The sequence below is a fragment of the Chinchilla lanigera genome, unplaced genomic scaffold (assembly GCF_000276665.1).
Source record: "Chinchilla lanigera isolate Chin_1 unplaced genomic scaffold, ChiLan1.0 scaffold00081, whole genome shotgun sequence".
In the NCBI taxonomy this organism is placed as follows: domain Eukaryota; kingdom Metazoa; phylum Chordata; class Mammalia; order Rodentia; family Chinchillidae; genus Chinchilla; species Chinchilla lanigera.
In genome coordinates, this window is record NW_004955482.1 from 8,386,536 (window position 1) to 8,392,374 (window position 5,839).

General features: G+C 47.3%; 1 protein-coding gene across 1 annotated transcript in view; it reads right to left on the reverse strand.

Moving 5' to 3' along the window:
• Window positions 1-1,910: 1,910 nt before the first annotated feature.
• Window positions 1,911-5,839, reverse strand: part of Tmem116 (transmembrane protein 116) — a 183,715-nt gene continuing 179,786 nt past the window's right edge. The window contains exon 12 of the transcript XR_001230973.1: window positions 1,911-2,945. The gene's annotated coding sequence lies outside the window, so the exon portion shown is untranslated. The remainder of the gene's footprint in view (window positions 2,946-5,839) is intronic.

Here is a 5,839-nt window from a genome sequence, read left to right on the forward strand (position 1 = left end):
TTTTGAAACTATTTCAAATGGTTCTCCCATGACCACTTTTGAAACTATTTCAAACTTCCAGAGAAGTTGTTAGAATAGCACAACCATCTTTCACATCCCCTTTCATCCACGTTTAACACTTTGCCCCTTTGGTCTCGGTCTTGCCCTCCCCTTTTTTCCTACCATATATTCACACTGATACCATAGCTGTGGGAGTATGCGACAACCCTGGAAACACCCAAGGGGCAGGGTTATCCCAGCGCAAAGCAGTGACATTTCCTGGTCCTACTCGGCCTCCTCAGAGACTATCAGTGAGGTTAGGCGGTCCAGGCGGCTCACGGACCCGCTGGAGCTGTCTTCCCTCCCAGCCCCGCTGGAGGGGGCTATGGGCATCGGGCTCTGCTCCCTGCCATGGCCTGGGAAACTGCACCAGGGCAGGCTGGACACCCGAGCAGGATGGACCCACGGGACCCCTGGCACCGCGCAACTGGGCATCGAGCCGAGTGGCGCAGACTGCACTCTGGGACTGAAAGATCATGTCGCAAATCAAAATCAGAAGAGAGGAAGCTGGTGGGCAGGTAGAACAGAAATGAAAGGCTCCGTGCCCTCCAAGAAAGGGAGGGGCTTGTGGCCTCCTGACAGCGACTCAGCCGTCCCTTCGAGGCCTGTCTGTACCCTCTGACATTGGTGCCCCCCCTGAGCCTGCTCAGATGGCCTCAGTTCGTGTGTGTATGTGTGTGTATTCTACACACTTTTATCACCTGTGTGATTCTCTATCACCCGTCACCAGACTGCGTGAGTTTTATTACTGCAAAGAGATATAATATAAAATTTGTACCTTTTCTACTATACTGGAAGTTGAACCCGGGGCCTTTGCACGGAGTTACATCCCCAAGCCCTCCCCCGTTTTTACATTTAGAGAGGTATTGCTAAGTCATTAAGATTGAATCTGCAATCCTCCTGCCTCAGCCTCCCAGAGAGTTGGGATTATACCTGGCTAAATGTAACATTTTAACCATTTTGAAGTGGACAGTGCAGGGGCATTAAAGGCTTTCACATTATTGTGCAACCACCCCGACTTCCACAGCCAGGATGTTTTCATTGTTCCAAACCGGAACTCGGTCCTCATAAACACGAACTCTCCATTTACCCCTCTCCTCGCTCCTCATGTCAAAGACAGACACGTACAGGCACTGCAGGGGTGAAAGAGATTTTATTCAATAACTGCTGAGAGCAGAGGAAAGAGCTGAGCTCCATTCTGATCTCTGCAGAAGTGATGCGGCATTTTAAAGGGAGAGTGGGGCCTTGGTGGCATCAGAGCAGGGAACAAGCACAAAGGCGGGCAGTGTGGGTGTGACACCCCAGCTGTGTCTGCCGACCGGCAGCCAGGCAATTAGGATTCCATCCACCCACCGAGACTGGGAGGCAGAGCCCGACCTTTCTGATGGCGTTTCGAGGAATGGCTCGGGTCCCTGAGAGAGCTACTTCTGAGTTGCCAGAGGTACACAGCCACAGCTGGGAGCTATTTCACTCCGTGCTCTAAGAAAAGGTGGCCAAGGGCCTGCTGTGAGGTGTCAGCCAGCACAGCGGTCATTTTCTGGGCAGTGTTGAGCTTTCTCAGGAAGGCATTTTAATGGGGCTGGGATCATCTGGGGACAGCCTTACACTGCTGTGACCCATGATAGAGTCTGGTCACGTCTCAGCGCAGGGCTTTAGATGGCGCCGTGTGCCAAAAGTTCTGCCCCGCAGGCTGGCAATCCACCATGCTGCTTTCTGTCTCTGCATTTCATTACTTAGGATTCTCTCATAAGAAGAATCAGCCTGTGTGTGTGTGTGTGTGTGTGTGTGTGTGTGTTGTTTCACTCAGTCATATTATTATCCTTGACCTCTTATTTCCAACCCTGATCTCCATCCCCAACTGCAGGGAATTCTCACTTTCTATTTTATTTATTTTTGTATTATTTGGAGTTCTGAGAAGCTAGGAAAAAACTCACCTAATACCTTTTGTATCCATTCCAGTCTTCCAAGGTGTCATTATCCCCCACCCCTCTAAACCTCCACCGGAAGTTTGATAACATGTGTTAGTTCCCTGCGGTACCAGTAGCAAGGTACCACAAACCTGGTCCCCGAAACCAAGAGCAGTTTGTTTTCTCAGGGTTCTGGAGTCCATCTCCGGGTCGGCATCTCTGGGCTGTACTGAAGGTGTCAGCAAGACAGAGCTCCCTCTGGGGGTCTGGGGAGACTTTTTATCACTGGTGTAACCGCAGTGCCTAGGACAGGGGCTGTGTGGTTTGCTTGCCAGGTGGCCCCTGGTCTTCTGCCACTTCCGACTCCTCCTGTATCTTCCACGCCAGGTGTGGGGAAAGGCCACTTCTCCGTACTAAAAAGCTGCGGGTTTAATGATCTTCACGGGTGGACTGAGATCTCATGGCCCTGTACACCTGAGGCAGCCTCAGTCTCTCTTCTCAGTGGGAGAGTGAGAACGGCAGTCGTGAAATGAGATGTTCTGATTCCTGGGAATCGTGCCTGCTCGGCACCCCACTTTCTCTTTGGGCTTCGCAAGGTACCAGGTGGAGCTGCTGGTTAATGGGTATAGAGCTTCGGTCTGGCAACATGGAAGAGTCGGAGATCGGCTGCACAACAGTGCACGTGTATTTAGCAATATTGATCGACTACAGTAGGAACCATTTCTTAAAAAGCTACTTTGTGAGATATGTGAGAAGCTCTCCAGGAGAAGGATGATGTTTACTCTGTGAGCTCTCACAGAAAGACCAGAGACTGTCAGCAAACAGCAAGAGAAGCAAGAAGTAGGTCCCTTACAACAGGCAGAAGAGGCTGCGTGTGGGACAGTTCACACCAGGCTGACAGAAGGTTCCAGACTGGACTGCGGAGCGCCCCCAGGGACACTGTGGGTGGTGCTGGCCATGACTGCTAGGCCCTCATCCAACTCTGAGCACCTAGAGGATCTAAGCCAAGTCAAAGTTAGCAAATGCTGGAACTTTCCACTCACAGACTTCCAAGCTTTACTATGACATAACTGCAGGGTAGAAATTTAGGTCAGAAACCAGAGTGGGCCAGGTGTGGCGGTGCACACCTGTAATCCCAGCACTTGGGAGGCGGAGGCAGGAGGGTCACTGTGAGTTTGAGGCCAGCTTGAGCTACACAGTGAGTTCAAGGTAAGTCTAAACTACATAGGAAGACCCTGTCTCAAAAAAAAAAAAAGCAAACAAACAACAACAAAAAGAAGAAATCAGAAGTGTGTTCTCCTACCACTAGGCTAATTTAACTTGATGCAAGCTTTGGTGGGAGCCCATGACTAAGAATTTATCCAAGAAAAAGCTGGATGTCGTAATACACGCCTATAATCCTAGCACTCAGTAGGCTGAGGCAGGAGGATTATCACAAGTTTGAAGCTATCCTGGGTTACCTAGTGACTTCCAGGCCAGCCTAAACTACATAGTGAGTCTCTGTCTCAGGGGGAAAAAGCCCCAGAATTTATTCAAGAAAACAACAGATGAGTGTGGGAAAACACACTGCACGATAAGGAAGAACAGTATTTCTAATACCAGATAATGTAAAACAACTTAAATGCTCATTTAGAAAACTAGGTCCTGCTTGGTAGCATTCAAGATGAGCCATCACGCAAACTATCACACAAAAGAGGGACCTGTAGGAATGATGTGGAATGGGAGCTGCAGCGGGGAACAGGATGACAGAAGTCTCTGGGCTAGGGTAGTTCTCCTTCCTGCTCCTCTCCACAGCATTCCCCCTCTCTACAGACCGGCTTTCACCCTTTCCATAGTTCCAGTGCGGGCAAGGACTGCCTTGGCTTGGGACCACACGACCTCTCCCTGTGTTGTCTCACACTGACCCACAAGTAGCTTAATGTTCCAGTTTCTGCTCCTCGGAGCCTCATGCTGTTGTTTTGATGTGTCCCCCAGGGTTCACATGTTGGGGACTTAGTCCTCAAAGTCACATATTCGTGGTGTCCGGAGGTGGGGCCTAAGATTAGGTGGGGTCATGAGATTGGGGACTCTTTCATGGCACTGGTGGCTGCAAAAGATGACAGTGGCAAGCTAGCCAAGTGCTCTGTCTGGCCATGCATGCCCTCCATATTGTGATGTAGCAAGCAAGGCCTTCCCTGATGCTGGCATCATGCTTTTGGGCTTCCCAGCCTCCACAGCTGTGAGTTAGTAGATAAACTTTTGTTCTTTATAAATTGTGCAGTTTCTGGTATTTTGTTTTAGCAACAGAAAACAGTCTCAGACACCCCTGATAGCCCCAGCTTGAGTCAGATGCCCATTCCTGGGCCCGTTGGCTCAACTAGGTGATGAGGTTACATATTGCTTGTTATGGCTTGTGTCTAGATGACCTCCTATTATGAATGGTTCTCCCTAAAGCCTCATGTGTTCATAGCTGGGGCTTTTCAGAGGTGGCTAGATCTAGAGTGTGTGATGCTGGGATTGTATGATGCTGAGGTCAAGGGTGTGTGATTACTAAGTTAGTCCACTGATTGGTTTGGCATAGTTCTGGTGTGGATAATGGGAAGGCCCATTCTGGGTATGAGTGCTACCTGCCCTAAGGGCGAGTAGCCTGGATCAAATATACTGGATAGAAAGAGGGCTGCTGCTGTCGCTGCTGCTGCTGCTGCTGCTTCTGCTTCTGCTGTGATGCCCCTCTGCCATACCATCCTGCCTTAGAGCCCTCTAACTATGGAATGAAACTCTGTAAACTAAGCCAGAATAAACCTTTCTTCCTTTAACTTTGGCTTTGGGTATTGTGCCTCAGCGATGCAGAAAGCAATTAAGACATCACTCTCACAAAGTAAGCCTGGCTCATGCATGCTGGGCACCTGGAAGGTACCGATACCCATCCTCAAAGTACGATCCAGGGTGGACCAGAAGCACGGAGATCAAGTGGCAGCTTTTTTGCAGTGTAGAATCCCAGGTTCCCCACTACACTTAGCCAGAATCTGCATTTATCAAAGTCTCCAGTGGTCAGTATATGTGTTAAAATCTGAGAGACAGAAGAAAGGAAGAAGCTCCTATGTGCGTTCTTCCTTTATCCCTCCTTCACTTTCCTCCATTTAAAATAGCTTTATTGAGATAGAATTCATTTAAGTAGTATGTTTTAATGGGTTTTTAAAAGTATACTTGGAGTTGTATATGTCTCATGCCACAGTAGATCTTAGAACATTTTCATTGCCATCAAAAGAAAGCTCGTATACTTTAGCTGTTAGCCCCTAATCCTACACTTAGCACTCATTACTGGCCCTGGTAGTCACTATTCTACTTTTTATCTATATGTATTTGCCTATTCTGGTCATTTAATATAAATGGAGTCTTAAAATACCTGGTCTTTTGTGACAGGCTTCTTTTACTTGACCTAATGACATCAAGGCTCATCCATGTTGCAACATGTACCTGTACTTTCTTTTTCTTTTTTTTTTTTTAATTTTTTATTTTAAAGAGTAAAAGAAGGATAAAATAGTAATGGAGGGCTTACCAAATTACAGACAAAGTGGTAGGAAATTATCAGCGGTTATTGTTTTACATATTGTTATCTACAAGATAGTTTCTCAGGAAAACAAATAGACACATAATAGTGAGTTACAGACAAAAGGGGTAGGAGATTATCAGTGGTTGTTGTACTATACTTTGGTATCTTCAAAGTGGCTTCTAAAGAAAATAAATGGAGCTATACATGAGTGACCAATTGAATAATCATTGACTATTCTCAATGGTTGTTGTAGGAAACACATAATAATAAACTTACATCCATTTATGAAATAGCATAGGAACAATACAAACATTACAGAGTTATGGACATATTAGGAAAATATCAGTGGCTGCTGTAATAC